Below are 17935 nucleotides of genomic sequence, written 5' to 3'. Positions count from 1 at the left end.
CTTTGATTTAAGCTCCGTGATGCTCTTAAAAGGTAAATTTAAAATGTATTTAGCCTATGTAACTCATAAAGTAGGAGGTTTTCCAGGGTAAGTAACCCACTCTATGCCAAAAATGAAAGTTCATCCTTTGGATTTCAGAGTCATCTTGGCCATGGTTTTGTTTACATCTGTTTTTCTTCTATGTTGTCAGCAACTCATATACAGAGACCACAGCCTTTTTAGCTCCAAGTCTCTCCTGCACCCAGCCCAGGGCTCTCTCAGGGTGCTGACTTCAGAATACAAGCATTTACTCATTCGTCATTTCTTCACACCTCAGCTGCTTGACATACAAGGTGTAGCGGATGTCACCCTATTTTATCATGCTGAAAACCCGAGACTTGGAGATTTTTAAGTGACTTACCTATGAACACATAGCTCATAACTGTCTTGCTGATATCTTGGATTTTTGTTTCATGAGACCCTGATAGCTTTCTGCATGCTCTGCCTTCATGTACAAAGCTTTGTCTGCATCCAGGCAATGTGGTCTGTTTATTTTACTACCTCAGATGGGTACACAATAAATTGCAGGCATTAGGTTTACAGCCAGAGGAGCTGTTCATTTCTCAGCATTTTTAAAGCAGAGCTGCTATGCGTTTTCCTTCAGATGAAAGTTCTTTGAAACTTCTTGAAAAGTTTTTGCAGGCTTTGACAGAGGAATAAAATTTGATGAGTAGTGCAGGGGATTTAAAACGGACCATCATATTCAATGACTCCGACCAGAGGACGGGCAATTACGGCATCCTCATTTCCTCCAGGTCTCTGCTCAATTTCACCTTATCAGTTAGACCTTTCCTGATGGTCCTGTTTGAAATAGTAATCCAACGTCGACCCTGGCACTCCTCACACCATTTACTATGCTTTACTTTTATCTATCTCTTGTACCATCACCTGATACGCTGTATATTCTTTCTCTGTCGCCTGCACTGGAATGCCAATGCCACAGCATTAGAAACATTAGCGAGATGGTTCTTTAATGTATTTCCAATACTGAAGCTAATGCCTGGAACAGAGTAGGTATTTAATACACAATTTAATGAATGAATGATGATGATATAATTTACAAGTATGTGGCCCATTCTTTTAGCCATGATTTCAATGGAGATTCGTACTAACCTCCTGAGGCAAGCAAGGAAGAAATAAATGACAGGTGTTTACACTCAGCCAGGAAGCAGTGGAGTGAATGGCTGGATCCTGGTACACTCCATGCCTCCCTGATCCTCAGGGACTGGAGGAGATGATACTCATGGTATGTAGTCTTACCAGTCTCTGCCTCCATGTTATTGCTCAGTCAGGAGGCTGCCATGGTTCTTAGAGAAACTTTCTGACGGAGGCATGGATACTTAGGCAAGCCTTTGTGTGCCAGCGAGCACCAGATCCAAGAGCAAAGTGGTGCCCACATTGAACAGCACCAGGTGGTTGTTCCCTGAGTGCACCTGTTGTGTAAGTGTCAGGGAGGTCTGTAGTGCAGGGGAGGGGCTGTTGCACATTGAGGAAGGATTGAAACCATGGTTCTGCCCATTGATTCTTGAGTGGCTTTGTGTAATACACTAAGCCTGTTTCTACTGAACTTCTCCTATCTGTCATCTCTCAGCTGGTTTCCAGTTCTGAGTTATGGTGAGTGATTAAGGGCTTCCTTTCTCATGATGTATTTTTATCAACTCCTGAACATATTTTCCTCTGTGCATGGACATGCTCATTTTCTTTCTTGATATCAATCTCTTCCGGTCATAATTTGCACCCCTCACATCATTCTTTGTCTCTGTGTGGCACTCACATGTATACAAAATCACATGCATATGCCACACACGCACACACACACAGACACACCAACACACACACACAAAATGAGCATACGAAGCCACCTTGCAAGATGCCCCAGAATTCCTCCACCCTAACATGATAAAACTAAACATAATAACAATCTCATATTAAGTGGTGACTGGTCCTAGGCAGTGTGTTAAATGCTTCACATTGATTTTCCAAGTTGAGCTTCACAAGAACATTACAAGGTCATTTTATTTTCATTTCCATTCAAAGGATGAGAAAACCTAGTCTATTCTCCATGTTATGAAAAAGCCATCATTGTGAAGACTCCTTTTTTTTTTTTTTTTTTTTTTTTTAAAACAGAGTCTTAATCTGTCACCCAGTCTGGGGCACAGTTGCACAATCTCGGCTCACTGCAAGCTCCGCCTCCCGGGTTCACGCCATTCTCCTGACTCAGCCTCCCAAGTAGCTGGGATCACAGGTGCCCACCACCACACCTGGGTAATTCTTTTTTTTGTATTTTTAGTAGAGACCGGGCTTCTCCATGTTACCCAAGATGATCTTGATCTCCTGACCTCGTGATCCGCCAGCCTCGGCCTCCCAAAGTGCTGGGATTACAGGCATGAGCCACCGCGCCCAGCTGTGAAGACTCTTTTTAATGTCCAGAGGTTCAGCCTGCTCATCAAATGAAGTCCAGTTGCTAATGTCAATGACACACTGCAGTCAGCTCCGCAGCTGAGGACAGCTTTTGCTAACCCGAGGGCCTTAAAAATGCACTACACAATGTACGACACAAAAGCATTTCTCAGGTTTGTTACTCATTCTGGTCAACGGAACAGAACAAACACTTTCACAAGATTTGGTTGCAAGACTACTGTGGGGATTCAAAATTGTCAAAATAATAAGCCAAAATGTATCAGTATTCGATCTTTGTTCTCACCTTCCAAAATCCACATCTTTAACCTTACAGATTTTCTCACAAGTCGTTTGATATTTCCAGCTGGAGAAAGAGCCGAGACACATGTCTAAAAATGAGTTGCAAACATGTACGCTCACACACCTGCATGCACACACACACGAGTGCGCACCTTCATACACGCACACACGCATGTGCACACGCCCATGCATGCACACACTTGCACACGCTCCATTGGATTTTAGTTCAGATCCCTGTAGTTTATGACAATCAGCAACCATTATGAATTGGGATCCGTGAAGGGGGCAGCCATGGTCGCATGAATTTCAGCATTTATTACAAGGATGCTGTTATGTAGAATTCACCACAGGCCCAGCAAGGCCTCACGTTCTCATACTTAAATATCATTCGGAAGCTGATGAAACTCAGTGGAAGTGCTCATCTCCCTGTCGGTTCTAAGATTTATTCTTCCTGGAACTTTTATTTATGTAGCTAAGTGCTGAAACTGAGTCTCAAAGCAGTATTTTATTATACTTCTGGGGGTTGGGGGGGCGCGGGTCTGTGGGTTTTGTGGAGCTCTCCAAGGTTCTGAAGCATCTGGTTCTGCTAGAAAACGTTAAAACCAGTGATTTTCAAAGATTTCACTCCAAGTGCAGCTTTTATCATCTTCTTCCTATTAATCCTATGTTCTAAAATAAAATGGGCCTGACAGAATCTGAATTTAGTGAGTGCTATTTGATAAGTTCCCCACACTTTCTTGGTCTAAGTTGTAATTCCGCAGGCTGGGCCTTGTGCCTCCAACATTCAATGTGCATGTCATTCTCTATTTTGGCTCACTGCAACCTCTGCCTCCCGGGTTCAAGCAACTCTCCTGTCTAAGCCTCCCAAGTGGCTTGAATTACAGGTGCACGTCACCACACCAGGCTGATTTTTGTATTTTTAGTAGAGATGGGGTTTCACCCTATTGGTCAGGCTGGTCTTGAACTCATGACCTTAGGTGATTTACCCACCTTGGCCTCCCAAAGTGCTGGGATTACAGGTGTGAGCCACTGTGCCCGGCTACAGTTCCTAGCTTCTATATGTACTCAAAAATATTTGTTGAACTGGAATCCAGACCAGATTAGAATTTAACAAACCTGTGTGATAAGCAGGGTGGCCATCTTGAGTGGAAAACTTCAGCTACTGAAAATAACATCAACAATGTGATTAGAAGACACCATTATTTCTTGAGGAAATAAATGCTTGTTGCAAGATACCCTAAAGCCCTTAAGACGAGAGTACTTACATCCTTACCCCTTTTGCACAGCCCGATGTGCCAGTGAGAACTCGATTTGGAAAGCTCACACTCAGGTATTGAAGCCTGGAAGGCATCATCAACTCCTCTCATAACCTCTTCTCTGGAGCCTCCCTGTCCTTGCAGCCCTTAGAGCTTATGACAAACGCAACCAAATTTCAGATGAGCTGGATGAGCTGTGTGTCCTAGTTGTATGTGTGTGGGAATAAAATTGGAAGAAGAGACCAGAGACAAGTGTTTTCCAGTTGTCAGGGAGGCTAAAGGTTTACAAACCTGGGGAGGTCATCCCTAAGCAGTGCACAATCCAGGGCACCATCCATGCACACCAGTGGGAGAGGCAGGAGGGCTCAGTCATCCTACCACTGGACAAATACGATGGCCTGACTGCTTTTGGGATACTCTAATTTATAGGTTTGTCACTGGAGAAAGGTTTTATCTTCCCCGCTAACCCATACTATCTCTCTCATTTCTGTGTTGCTTTACCTCAAGTATTAATATAAGATGCTTCTTTATTCACATAACACTCCTGAGAAAGCATTTTATGGCAAATCCTAATCAATATGTATTTTGGGGGATGCAGAGAACAGTGTTCCTTGGCATCAAAGAAACACAATGCTAGTTGGGTGCAGAGACCTTTGGGATCTGGAGGACTCTGGGGCAGACACTTGTTCTGGGGATGAAGCTGGACTGACAGTGACCCTGGTGGGGTTGGATTTTAGTGGCAAGTTGTTGAGAATTGGAAATGTGGACTGAAATGGAGGTTGGAGGGACCTGGCAGAAAAGTGGAAGATGGAGCAATGCTCTCCACCTGCCAGGTATTAAAACAAGTTTATTTCATTCCAGGAAGTCCATAAGTCTATTGTGCAGAAATAGCCCCAGTATTATATTTCATTAATTGCTGTGTGGGAATTCAATATAACGCTGTGTGTGTGTGTGTGTGTGTGTGTGCGCGCGCGCACGTGCGCGTGCGTGCAGGCATGCACTCCTGTGTCTGCATGGTTGAAATTTCACATTGCTATTCACAGGCACACACACATACACCCAAGGCAAAAACTCATATGGGTCAAATGATTTGTGTTGTTTACCATCGTGTTTACAATGCACAGGATTTATGCCTAAGGTCTGTTTGCTCTGCTGCAGCATTGGTCCCTGGGGTTGCTGAAGAAACAAGCTTACTCAAGGAAACAGAGACAGGGAGGAAGAAGGAGGAGGGAACAGAATAGATGAAGGGAAGGAGTGAGGAGAGAGCCTCCGGCGGGGCTGTGGGAACTTGCGTCTGCAGGTCCAGGCAGTGCCGTTTCATCACACCTCCTGGGGCCCAGGTCCCATGTGGGGACCGTGAAGCTCAGCACCCCTCCCAGTGCCCAGGGTGTTGTCAGTCCACCAGATTATCAAGGAGCAAATGCTGCTGGGTCTGCCTTTGTTGAACCATTAAGGGAATGGGAAGGAGATCAGATTGGGAATGGAGCCTCTCCACCAACCCCTAGTTACCTGTTGTGGCCAGTATTTCTTATTCCTGTCCTGAATACTGGCACACTTGAGAGCTGGTGGTCAGTGCAGCTGCGCAGCCCACAGAAGTGTGGAGGGGGTGTGTTGGGAGAGTTGGGGTCAGCTTGTGAAGGGCATCGTTTAATCACTCACTCAGTCACTCAACTGACACTTATTTGGCAGCTACTGTTTACCAGGAAGTCACTGTTACTGGTTAGGGTTACTCAAGCAGGTAAAGCAACCCCCTGAGTCTTGGACTTTGAGGGGAGGTGGGAAAGTGTCCCATCAGGGAGAAGCCCCACTTTTCCTGCTGCAGTGGGGAGCCAGGTTCTCTCCTCTGTGATTTTTCTAAAACTCACTCTGGCATACATTTCGCATAAAGCTTCACCTAAGTGAGAGGGAACATTTTTTTTTTCTTTATAAAATAAGAAGTGAGAACTTATGGGCTTTAGAATCCTCTCTCACACTGAAGACATGGTGACTTCACAGCTCTGTGATCTGCACTTGGAATAATTTCCTCTGTCACTGTCTCCACTGGATGGTGGCAGTTAGCTCTCCTAGTTCATTTGTCCCTCCATCTGTCCACCCATCTGTACCTCCACCCACAGACCCCCCGCTTGCCTTCATCCACCCATCTGTAGTTCCTTTCTTCCCTCTTTCCATCCATTCATTCGTCCACCCACCCATCCATTCACCCATCTGTCCATTCATCGATCCACCCACTAGTCTGTCCATTTATCCATTAATCCATCCATCCATCTGCCCATTCACTCACCTGTCCATCTATCTATCCATCCACTCATCCATCCATCCACCCATCCATTCGTTAATCTATGCATTCACCCATGTATACATCCATTTATTCACCGCCTCCCCATCCATCCGTCCATCCATCCATCCATCCATCCATCCATCCATCCATCCATCCATCTGTCCATCCATCCATTTATTCTCCCACCCATCCACCGATTTATCAATTTATTTCTCCACCCAACCATCCATTCATCCATCCATCTACTCACCCATCCAACCACCCACCTGTCCATCCATCCATCTACCCACCCACCAATCCACCCACCCACCCACCTATCCTTTCATCCATCTGTCCATCCATCCGTCCATTAATCTATGCATTCACACGTGTATACATGCATTTATTCATTCACTCCCCCATCCATCCATCCATTTATTCACCCACCTATCCATCAATTTATCCATTTATTTCTCCACCCAGTCATCCATTCATCTATCCATCTACTCACCCAACACCACCTGTCCATCGATCCATCTGCCTACCCACCTTCCACTCATCTATCCACCTATCCATCCATCTATCCATCTGTCCATCCATTCATCCATCCATTTATTCATCTATCCGTCCACCCACTCACCCATCCATCTCTCTGCCCATCCTCCAATCACTCACCCAGGCTTCTCTCATCCCTCTCATCCCTCTCTCCTTCTCTTCATTCTTTTACACACTAAGTTAATCTGTTCCTCTACCTGGATAGGCGCTGGTTTTGGGGTGGGGTGGGGAGAAACATGTATACCTGGCTTTCTCCTCTACAAACCATAAGTTTATTTTGAAGATAAATGTGATTTAATGCCAGTGCATCAAATAGAGCCTGGTGCATGGCTGCCACTCAGCCCAGTTACAGGAGGCCAGGGGTGCAGGGGTCTGAGAGCCTGCATTCCTGACCTCATGTAACTCTGAAAAGGACCCATTTCAGAAGGGTCCTTGAGCCATATTAACATGGATGATCAGTAAAGATCAACCTACAGCTGCCGGAAGTTGCCCCAAAATCCCAAATGAGAACTTATTTCCTGTGCAGGGTGCTATCTACAACACAGAAGCCACCAATATTCTCCTCATGCCAGCCAATGCCCTGCCTCTCTGGCTGCTGCCTCTGCAGTCTTGTAGAGCAGGAGCTTTCCGTGGTACTGTGGTGGCTCTGCAAGCACCCACACAGGCCCAGCTGACAAGGGCCCAACCACAGCTAACCTGCGTCAGGTCAGAAGGCCTCCTGACCCTCCTGGAACAGGAGAGGGTGCAAGCATGGTGAGGAGCTGCCTCTAGGCATTCCGCATGCACCTCCCTGTCTGCCATAGGGGCTCGTAGGAGGCAGACCCTCCTGGTCTCTGGGTTCTGGTGATGTGTGGGGCTTCCTGCCTTGCCCTCTTGGGAATGGAGCCACAGACGGCAGACCTGTCTGTCTGCAGCCTGGATTCGAGTCCTCCGCAGCAGGCGAGCCCCAGCTCTGTTGCACTCACGTCCCTTTTGCTTCTGTGTGACCCTGGGCGTGTGAGGCAAGGATGGCACCTTGGGCCACTCTTTCTTTCAGCATCTATGTCAGGAATAAACTCTCCGGATCTAAAAGCAGCTTGTTGTGTTTTCACTGGCTGAGGCAGTAAGACCTTCTTGGCCTTGCCTTTTCTCCTGTGTGCTTGTTAGGGATTCTAGAATGTTCTACTCCATGTCCTCTTCACTGAGGGCTGTTTCCTTCCAGTTCTGCAAAGTTTCTTCCCTGACCATGACACCTTTAGTTAATTTCACTCATTCTGGTCACTTTAACACTAAATCAATGCTCAATTATCAAGTCAATTATTTAATCTTTCTGGGCTTTAGGAACCATTTAGAGTTGATCCCCTGCCTTTACGATGAGAAGATAACGCTCTCTTTCCTCCCTAAACTTCTGTAATAACTTTCTTTGATTACTTTACATAGAGATGCCTTATACAAATTTCAGTCTTCATTAGGCTGTGAGTGATATCTCTTTTATTTATCTTCCACAAACCTTAGCACAGCTTTAGGCAAACAGTAGAGGCTTACATAGTTGTTTAATTAGTTTGAGCTCTCAGCACCCAATTTTAGTTCTGTGCCTGGGCCCCAGCTATACTTCTTCCTGGAGGCTGCAGCCTTACGCTCCTTTAGGCTCTGACCTTGCACCCTGAGCAGCTTTATCTGATCATGATACCAGATTCCATCAAAACCCAAGCAGGTTCTTATCACGCTTCAACACAGTGAGCCTAGGGCCCCAGACCTCAGCTTTAAGTTTCCTCTCCCCAAGCCTTCAAAAGCCTCCGCCTGACAGCCACCTAGCATCAGGCCCTTTTGATTAAATACCTTTCATCCCTTTACATCCTTCAGATTTCACTCTGACCACAGACACAGTTCCTGCATTAAATGAAAAGAATAACAGATATAACCTTTCAGAATGTGTCACCGGGTTGTAAATCACAGACATTCAGTGCGTTGGGGGAAGTTAGGAGCAGGCAGCAGGGCAGGGAGGCCCGTGAGGGTGTGCATGCTGGGCGGGACAGGAGCAGCCTTAGGAGAAGGAGGGGTGACTCTCAGTGTTTGTGGGTGACACCTGGAGATGTCAAAGGGGGCTGTGAGGGCTCGGCCATCAACCTTCAAAATTTGCACCATAAATGCCTGCAGTGATCTACATTGTAAATCATTTTCTGTGTACATGAATCTCAAATTCATATTGAAGACAGATCAAACAGACAAAAGCCAAAAAATGTCACAGGATAAGTTGAGTAATGCATAGACACCCAGGGTGGACTCACAGAGCGTCAGTGGAAGGCCAGGTCACTTCTCGGAACATGTGAGGCTTTGCTGCATCTGTTCCAAGAAATCCAGACAAGAGACACAAAGTCGGAAGGATGGGGGCATGTCCAGATATGGGTTTCCAGGGGAGTGGTGCTAGGAGCACAACTTAGTGTCTGGATTTTTAGAGCCCTGGGTGCCAAGCTCAGCAGTTTCTATCTGATCCTGGAGTCATGGGCACCTTCAGGTGCACGGTTCGGTTGAAGACTCCTCAGCCCTGTTTGATAACACACGTGTGCTCCGTGTCTGCAGAGACCTCTCCACCTGAAAGGCTGAGGTTTTGCCGAGTTCTCACTTTTTATAGAAGAGCTTTTTTGTTTCATTTGGAAGCTGGCCTCTGCTTACACTGTGACGTCACTCTATCATTTTAAATTAAATCGTTCCTGTTGTGGTCTCGTCCCTGTGTGTGCTTTAATTCACATGAATCCAATTGCACTTCCCTCAGGAGGTTGCTTAATGTGGTGTCAAAGTTGAATAAATAATAAATAGGCCACATCAGGTTTCCCTGATCTGTAGCTTGTGAGGCGGTGCTGGTGGCGTCTTTTCCAGGAACACATGCCGGCTGGAGGGAGACGGGTGTGGTGAGTTCAAGTCCAGGTCCTGCCCTGCCCTGGGTGGACTCTCAGATCTGCCAGTCCAAGGACTGGAGGGTCCCCTTCGCTTCAGCACCTCTCTCTGCACGTTTCAATTTAGTGCATGAACTAGCTCTCTTCCCCACTGCCTGTGTGCACGGGGTCTGCCGCCCTCAACTAGTTTAGATTTGGGAGCTGAAAGGAGTCGAGGTGATCACCATTCAATCAAAGGATGCTGGACTGACACGATTTGATGGGACAGAAGAAAGAGCAAGCCTTCTCGCGGTCTTGAGAGCAGGTGCCCGGATGACAGAATGACTTAATCGGGCTTTTGCTGCCTCGTCTATCAAACCAAGAGGCAAGCCCCTCGGACTTCTCCTAATTTGTTTGATAAGGCAGGGTACAGTCGTTGAGTCATATGAGGCAGCATCTACTGGGGACATGCACTGTGGGCCCATAATTCTAGGTATTGGAGGAATAAAGGGGCAAAGGGGCTGCTGGGGAAGAAATCAGAGAAACAGGTGAGAGGACCCCATTTCAGGATATAGCTAGGGGAAGAAATCAGAGAAACAGGTGAGAGGACCCCATTTCAGGATATAGCTAGGAAGCAGCGGCTCCAAATCCGCTCTTACTACTGGCTAGAGTCATGCAAGATTTTCAAATTTATAATCATAGAAATTAAAAATAACACACACACACACAGAGAAAGAGAAAGAGAGAGAGAAAGAGCCACTTCCCCCTAAGTATATGAAGCAGTTTAGTAGAGTAGGGCTCTATGTTCTAGATATATAATCAGCATTCTTTCCACATATGTTAGTCCCTAGACAGAGCAAGGAATGCTCCTGACCCCTGAGCAGTAGCAAAGACCCCTGAGAACCATTCTGTATTTCCATACTGCTTTTTGCTCCAAAGAAGGAGTTCTTCACCTGGGACCCTGTATAAGCTTCAGGAGCAGAAGCCATGAGAGCCCCGAACGTCATACAAAACTGTAGGTACCTGCACAGGTGTATTTTCCTGGGGAGAGATTCCACGGGTTGTCCTCAGATGCTCCAAGGGGCGGATGGGGTCTCCAGAGCAGAGCCCAGGCTGCCTCCTGCACCACTGACAGCCTCGCTGGGGAAGCTCCAGCTGGGTGTGGGAACCTGGTTCTGCACAGGAGCACACCTTCCACTAGCATTACACTGCGCTGACATTTCTAGAAGGCAGCAAGAGATGAATTATTTCACAACAACGGGAGTCTGAGACAATTATTGTCTGATTTCTCTAACTGTGGCGTGGCAGCTCCTAAACCCAAAAGACGGAAAGCAGCAGCCATAAAAGACACATTAAAAGAATATTAAACCACAGGAGCATGGCTACTTCTTGAACAAGAGGCCGCCTCCTCATGGAGTCAGCTCCCGAAAGCAGGGCCAGGGATGATCCATGGGAATCTGAGCTGCTGAGGCTGCCCCTGCCTGCTGGGCACCCTGACACCCCAACATCTTTAGGCTGGCGGTTCAGTGGTCAGAAGTGTGATCACCTGGAGCGCCCATGTGAATAGTGTCCAGGACAATCTACTCCAATTCCTTTCCCTTCTCTTCTCTATAAATAAATCAAACCTCTGCAGACCCAGGGATCCTTCCATGTCTGAGCAAATCATCTTGACACCAACAACGAGGACCTACTGAACACTGAGTCCCAGAGGCATCCTGGGTTCTGCTGCATCCCACCTAACTACAAAAAAAAAATGGGAAGGCTAGAAAGAAAGTAGGGGATACCAAGGCAAGTACATACGCACATTCTAAAAAACTGAAGACAAGACGATACAAGAGGTTGAGTAAAGCTAAAGCTGGAGCTTTGCAAAGGTAACAATATTAGACAACAGAAATCAGAAAAAGGCAGAAGCCACCATAAGCAGCATTAAGAATGACCTCAAAAAAGTGGACACTTTCACAGTGAATACCACCATGTAACAAAGCTGGCTGAAGAGCAACAAGAAAATAATGGAAGAGATGGACAGCCAGAAAATACATCCAATGAGTAGTTCAAGAATTTTCCTTAAAGACCACTGCTCTGACTCCGAAGTCCATAGACCCAGCTGGACATTTTCCCTGGGATGACTCAAGGGTATGTCGACCTGACTCGAGAACCATTCGGCAATGCCCATGGCCCTTGTCCTCACCCAGCCTGGCACCATCACCATCCATCCCACGTCCCCAGCCCAAAACTTCAGTCACCTCTGACCTCTTCTCCAACCCCTCAGAGCTTCCCTCTAAAAAATCTTGGACAGGGGCCCTTCTCGTCACTGTCACTGTGCACAGCTTCCTACCTGGGGAGGAATGACAGCACACACCCCACATCCAGCCACTTCCCTGCTCTTCCCAGGCTCCTTTGCAGTTAGGGTGAGGTCATGTGACTCATTTTGGCCAATGATGGGAGAGCATGAAGGATGAGGGTTGCTCTGGACAGAGACGGCCAAGAGCCTTTGTTTCTACCTCCCTGGAGGACAATAGGGCACCCAGCTCAGCTGCAAGGTGGAGGAAGACCACCTGGCATGCATAGGCCTAGAATGGGCAAGAAATAAGCCTAGTCTTTTGGACTTTGCTGCTGAAGTGACCCATCTATCCTGCCTTAATTGCCTGGAATTACAATTGTGTCTTCCTCATTGGTATCTCTGCAGCCACCAGAAACTCACTCCAATTCATTTTTAACAATACGCTCAGGGTAGACTTTTCTAAATGCAGATCTGGTCTAAGTTCATGTGCACATGTGCATGTGTACATGGACACACACACACTCCATGGTGGCTTCCCATTCTCCTTAGAAAATGGCATCATCCTGTCCATATCCTACAAGGAAATCACCCTACAACCCCCTCAGCCCACTTTCCCTCGCCCACTCTGATGTCCCAGCACTCAGATATGGCTGAGAGTCGTGACTCAGAGTCAGAGGAGTCCCCTTTGATATGGCTTGGCTCTGTGTCCCCACCCAAATCTCATCGTGTAGCTCCCATAGTTCCTACGTGTTGTAGGAGGCTCCTGGTGGGAGATGATTGAATTATGGGAGCAGGTCTTTTTCATGCTGTCCTCATGATAGTGAATGGGTTTTACGACATCTGATGGTTTTAAAAATGGGAGTTTCCCCACATGAGCGCTCTCATTTTTTTGCCTGCCACCATCCATGTAAGATGTGACTTGCTCCTCCTTGCCCTCTGCCATGATTGTGAGGCTCCCCCAGCCACGTGGAACTGCGAGTCCATTAAACCTCTTTCTTTTGTAAATTGCCCAGTCTCAGGTATGTCTTTATCAGCAGCATGAACACGGACTAACACAACCTCTCGGCACCCCCGCTATAGCCCTCATGCACCAGGCTGATCCCCAAGAAGCAGTATCTAGTTCCGCTCCCTGCCAGTCTCTTCCGTGTACCCGTGAAGCCTCCAGATGCCAGCTCAAGCTTTCTCTCCATGCAGAACCCTTCCTTGACCTCCCCGCATTACATTTTTTATTGCACTCTCACTGAACCATGCTTTTACCTTAAAAACTCCTATCTTTGTGTGTCATTCATAATTAATCAACGTAATTACTTCTTTGATATCAGACTTCCCATTGGGCTGTAAGCTTTCCGGGAGTAGGAATGTGGCTACTTCTGCTCAACTTCATATTCCTAGCTTAGTACTTTGCACATGGTTGAAGCCCAAAAACTCTTTGTGGGATACTGAATACACAAGAACAAAGAACATAACATAGGGAGTTTCTGAGTGGTTCTACCCTGCTTTGCCCCACGCTTTCCATGGCTGAACCAATTTGGGGAGGTTTTATCATCCCCTAGGAAGGACACCCCCAACACCTTCCTAGCAATGGGTCAGGCCTTCTCTCTAACACAACGCACTGTTCTCCAAATCTGACTCACCTTTTGCAATAAATCTGTTGGTGGAGATTCTCATCACTAATTTTGAGCCTTAGTATGTTGAGCCCATGGGCTAATTTTGAGCCCCTGTGTTATCCCACGGTAGAGGATAGAATCTCAGAAGCCACCGAGATCTGTGGGCCATGCAAGGAAGAGGACAAACAGGACTCCATCCTGCCTCTACCAGAAGTCCTCTAAGCACGAGACATTTCCCAACGGGATGATGGACTGCAATGGTTACCAGGGACATCCACCGCGGAAAGTTGCTCAGGGTCAGGATCCTGGAATTGTGACTTACCGAGTGAACTCACATGCAGAAGTTTTCTGTGCCTTCACCCCTCAACAGCAACATCTACCTTAGAAAGTGTTCTGAAGATCAGTCAAGCTAATTCACGCATGCAAAGTACTTAGCCCAGTGCCTGGCACAGCCTACTTGCTCAACAAATGTTCGATGTGGTTCCTCGCCACAGTTGGGCAGCTCTGATAATTTTTCCTCTTTCTGAATCCACATCTGTTACCCTGTAATTTCCTTCCATCTGTCTTGTTCCAATCCCTATGGCCATGCAGAATAGACCTGTTCCCCTCACACATGTCAGCCTGTCAGAGGCATTGTAAGACAGGAATTATCTCCTTCCAAACCTTTTCTTCCCATCTTGCACCTGACCCGATTCCCAGGTCAGCTACGCCCCCATTGAATGCCATGTCGAGCGCCTGGTGTTGTTTCGTGACTGCTCTTAAGGCTGGGGTCCTTTGCTGTTAGCACTGCTATGACAGATTTGGATCAGTCCTCTGCCTCCATCCTCCTTGGAATAGTTATCCTGAGAACTCTCTTTGCATCCCTACAAGGCATTTTTTTTTTCGTATTTTGTTTGAGCATCAGATTTTCTAATGAGATGCAAAATTTCTAAAATGTTCTTCCTGGGAATAAAGTTGGTTTTATGCAAGAACTCAGAAATTGACCCATTCCATGGAGCATTGTGTTCAGATTGTGGGAGGGAGACGTGAGAGTCTCCCCCGGGAACAGCACTGAAGAAAATATCCTTCACCAGACACGCTACTGAAGGAACTTAGCAGGGACGGGGGCCAGCTAGCATTCTCTGGACATAGCCTGAGAAAGTGCAAAGCCTTCTGAAGAGTTTACAGACTTTGGTCCTCTTATGGCAATTGCTCTGTGATGGTTAAACCCCCCTAGCGGTGACTCCTTCCCCTGAGGAGGAGCCTCTGCATCACCTAAGGGTTCCAATGGCCACACGATGAGCCCTGGGGCCTGCGCACCGCCAGGGCTTCTCCCTCCATAGGAAGATCCTGCTGTTGGGTGTGCTCCTCCAGCTTCCACCTTGGTCACAGGACGAGGGATTCCACCCCTCCCTCCACGTCTCATCTCTACCATGTCCAGCAGCTGCTCCTCACTCTTGCGTCTTGGCTTCCAGGTGTGAGAGCTGCTGCCCCTTCTCCCTCCACAACTCCGTCTGCAGCTTTCACAGGGCAAGACCTTCCTGAGGCTGGGGTCATCTCTAGGTGGGCCTCCAGTGGATGTCCCTGAACACAGGTAGTTTTCTCCACCCTGCATTTAAGTAGCATCACGCTTCTTCCAAACCTTATGACCCACAGTCTGTCACCTTAGGAAGGTTCCCTATGGTTCTGGGGGCTTTCCCTATGTGGGGAATCTGTGCCATGACCATGCGATACACAGCTCATTACTTTCTTTCTTTTTGGAGGAGAGTTCTGAGATGTGTGGAGTTGGTAGACTTGCCTAAGGTCACACATTGAGTGTGTGGTAAGATTTAAATACAAATCTGCTGACTTCAATTCTAGCAGACCAGGCCACACCAAAGCTAATGGACTAGAGCACAGTCCGATGACACTGCCCAATATGCAGAACCAGTGCCGTTGTCTTTCTTTGTTGCAGACAAGACAAACCAGCTCCAGAGGTGTTTAGATGCAATTTCCCGATACCAGACAGCAATGGACAGAGAATTCTAACCTAGCATCTCCAGTTTCCAGCTCAAATCAGTGTCCATACACCATAAGCCACAATGCTTTGAAAACAGGTCACCTGATGAGTCCATCAACAAACACCCTGGCCTGAGCAACTCCTCAGTGCCAGGATAGAGATGGGAAAGGAGCTCCCATCCTTCAAGAAGAGGTAGCTGGGTGGGTGCGGTGGCTCACGCCCGTAATCCCAGCACTTTGGGAGGATGAGGCGGGTGGATCATGAGGTCAGGAGATCGAGACCATCCTGGCTAACACGGTGAAACCCCGTCTCTACTAAAAATACAAAAAATTAGCCGGACGTGGTGGCGGGCACCTGTAGTCCCAGCTACTCAGGAGGCTGAGGCAGGAGAATGGCGTGAACCCAGGAGGTGGAGCTTGCAGTGAGCCGAGATCACGCCACTGCACTCTAGCCTGGGTGACAGAGTGAGACTGCATCTCAAAAAAAAAAAAAAAGAAGAAGAGGTAGCAAGGTGCCACAGGGCTCCTGGCTGGGGAAGGCCATGTCACCAGCAGCACAATCAGGAGAGTAATTAGCATAGTGCTGGGAGAGGGCTTGTCAAAGCTCATGGGTAGACTGGATTTATTTATTTTTTACTCAGCACACATACAGCACTCATTGTCCTCCAAATACTGTGATAAATGCTTTACAAAATTCTCACTCAAACCTCAAGGTGGTACAAAGGAGGCACTCTTCTTATCTCCACTTTGCAGATGAGGAAACTGAGGCAAATTGCCAGTTTCAGTTCATCGTTCGGGGTCATTGGTGGCTAAGGGCATCTGGGCCAGACTTTCCACTCTCCTCAGACATGTGGGCTGCAGTGCCGGCACCCAGGTTGGGAGTGGCGAGAGAGGCCCTGCCAACAGGTGCATGTGTGCCACAGGACCCTGCAGAGACACCCCTTCCCACTCCTCTACTCGCTTCTCCCGAGCTGCTGGCCACAGTCCTCGGAGGCCCAGACCCTGTTTCTCCAGCATCAGCACTTTCCACGTGGACAGTGAGCGCTGAACACAGCCCTGGCACCCACACAGGAGAAACTTGTAACCATGCCGCCCCCAGGCCCGGGAGCTAGGGAACCGAGGCAGCACTCAGGGCGTGGGTGTAAGTGAGAAACCAGGGCCAGCCTAGCACCCCCGGAACCAGGGAAGCCCCCAGCTGAAGAAGAAGGGGGCTTCCCTCCCAGACCCTCCTCCCTCGGGCTGCCATGAACGTGGCTGGCGTGGGGAGCAGAATTCAGGCTGTCAACATGAGGGCTTTTGACGAGGCTGGTTCTGACAGCCCCAGAGAGCCACACACATCCCAGCACCGTGACTATTTATAACTTTGTGCTTCTTGTCACCCAGAAGCAGGGGAAACAAAACAAAGCCATTTGGTAAGAGGTTCGGGCAGCTGCGATGCGGTGGGTGCGTCCTTGGGGAGGGGCAGGAGGACCATCCATGTGGGCTGCGGGGGCTGTGGCCTCTCCATGGACAGGAAGTCAGCTGATGCCCTCGCCCTGGAGCTAGGGCAAGCCAGGCCTCCCTGAGCCTCAGGTGCAGGGCACGGTGCTGAGCTCAAAAATGTGCCAATGCCTGGGCTCACCCATGACATAATCCGGGAAGATCTTCAAAATTCAGATGCCCGAATCCACCCCTAGAGCTGGGGAACTGATTGCTCTGGGGTGTGCCCTGGGAACCAGGATTTTTCCTGAGTGATTCCAATAAACAGCAAAGTGTGTCAATCACTGGGTCAGGTGACCCACAAACGCAATATGTGGTTTGGGGCAAGTTATTCCACCCTTTGAGCCTTAGTTTCCCTTTCTGGGAAATAAGCATCTCAGACTCAATCATTTACAAGTTTATTTCTAGCTTAGTTTCTCTATGATTCGAAATGACACTGTCCTCATGTATGATTCTCCGCATAACTCACAATTTCTGGCAACCACTGCTCAGATAATTATTTTGTTGGCTGGTGAAGAAAATAACAAGGCAGGAAAGTCAGCAGCAAGAATTCAGCTTTCTGGCTGGCCAGGCCATGCGGGTCTGGCGGTGACGAGCCCGGCTGCCAGGCAGCACAGCGGCCGCCCGTCTTGGTGGGAAGCGTGGCAGCACGCGCGTGCGGAGATGCATTGATGTATTAAGTCTGTCTGAAGTATCTCCCACAGTAATCTCATCTGGTGCTTTTTCTGTCTGAATTACCAGTGAGCTACTGATTGTGACATCCACTTCTTCACTCCTTCGCGTCCAAAGCAGCTCTTGGAGTCTATTATCCATCATCATTTCTATCCTGAGTGAGCCTGCGCTGCCTTTAGAGCACTGAAAAGCCGCGCGGGGAGTTAGAAGGGCTCTTTCTTGTGATGAGTTTACAGAGAGATCAAAGCCAAACCAAAGCA

Source organism: Theropithecus gelada, chromosome 10 (genome assembly GCF_003255815.1).
Source record: "Theropithecus gelada isolate Dixy chromosome 10, Tgel_1.0, whole genome shotgun sequence".
NCBI classification, from domain to species: domain Eukaryota; kingdom Metazoa; phylum Chordata; class Mammalia; order Primates; family Cercopithecidae; genus Theropithecus; species Theropithecus gelada.
Note: the sequence above shows the minus strand (reverse complement) of the source record.